Raw genomic sequence first — 1572 nt, 5'->3', positions numbered from 1 at the left:
GCTTGCTCTGGACTGGGCTGGGATGTTTTCTCAATATATGAGGGTGTACCCCCGCAAAAATGGAAATCCCACTAGGCAAGCATCTAGCAACTCAGAGTTAGTGCACCCAGTGGCATTGCCTGGGAAGGTTCTCTCTTGTCACAGTGAATTTTCTCATAAAAGCGGTTTCCATCAAACCTCATTTTTTGCAATGGCTGATTTAAAAGGCCAGCATGGGCTTGAATTGGCATGATTTTATTATAGGTAGGAATTTAATCAGTGAATCCAGGTGGCATAGTGGAATATTTGTTTGGCTGCTAATCACTAGGTCAGCAGTTCAAAACCACCAGCCACTCCATGGGAGAAAGATGAGGCTTTCTACTTCCATAAACAGTTACAGTCTCAGAAACCAACAGTTCTAATCTGTCCTATAGTGGTCTCTGTGATTCTGAATCAACGATGGCAATGAGAGAGAAATTTAATCTGCTATTAATTGTCTCCCCCCCCACCCATAGTAATACTAACTTTGGTTGGGATCTGATTCAATCCTTTTCTGTATCTCATTTTAAATTTAAATTGATATTTTATATCCTTAAGAGGGACAAATGAGGCAGGATAGCTTTTCCACGCCATGGCTCTAGACCTCTCTTATATGTTCACAAAATAATAATCAAAAATATGGCAATAACTTTCTGAGGTTTTCCCTCATCTCACGTGGATCATCTCTTTCCTTCCCCCTATTTTTCCCTGTGCAACTCAACTCAACCACTCTCCCTGCAGAGCTGTCATAGAGGGTTGCTCTGCTTTTTACACTCAAGAACGCCCAGACACAGCCCCGCATCAGGTCCAGCACCCTCAGCCGTTTCTGCTACTGCATTGCACTCACCTGCACAACGAAGGCCCCAGAGGCCTGTCCCTTTTGTCCCGTGGTTCTCAGAGTGGTTCCCCAGGCTTTTCAGTGAGTGACTGATAGTGATTTAGGGCTTATCTCTCTTTGGTTTTGCTCTTCCGGTGGTTCTGATTGTTTTTACAAGTGGATTCTAGGGCAAATGATCCCTTCAGGACCAGTGGCGTGAGTGGTGATACTGGGAGGGTAGAGGGAGGGTGGGTTGGAAAGGGGGAACCGATTACAAGGATCTACATCTGTTCCTCCACGCCATCCACCATCCTACACATTTGTGCTTGCTTGCTCCTCTATTTCTGCAACTCTTTGGATCAATCAAGGATGGCTTAATGGTTACAGGTTTGGCTGCTTACTGTAAGGTCAGGGGTTCGAAACCTTCAACTGCTCTGAGTGAGACTGATGGGACTTTCTACTCCCCGAAGAGTGACAGTCTCAAAATGGACAGAGGCAGTTTCACCTTGTCCATTGGGGTTGCTTTGAGTTGACATCCACTCAATGAAAATGAGTTTGTGAGAGCTTTTGTATCACTCAGACATGATTAGGTTTTGGAGATACTCTCTTCTGACATGATCTCATTAACAGAACCAAACTCCTTTTCAGATTCCATGTGCAAGTTACTTTTCTCTAAAAAGCAGGTGAGTGTAAAATTGCATCTACATCTAAGAAACAGATTTTTGACTGTCATATTA

The sequence above is a fragment of the Echinops telfairi genome, unplaced genomic scaffold (assembly GCF_000313985.2).
Source record: "Echinops telfairi isolate 266 unplaced genomic scaffold, ASM31398v2 ScPeMD7_5868;HRSCAF=6743_0, whole genome shotgun sequence".
In the NCBI taxonomy this organism is placed as follows: domain Eukaryota; kingdom Metazoa; phylum Chordata; class Mammalia; order Afrosoricida; family Tenrecidae; genus Echinops; species Echinops telfairi.
Note: the sequence above shows the minus strand (reverse complement) of the source record.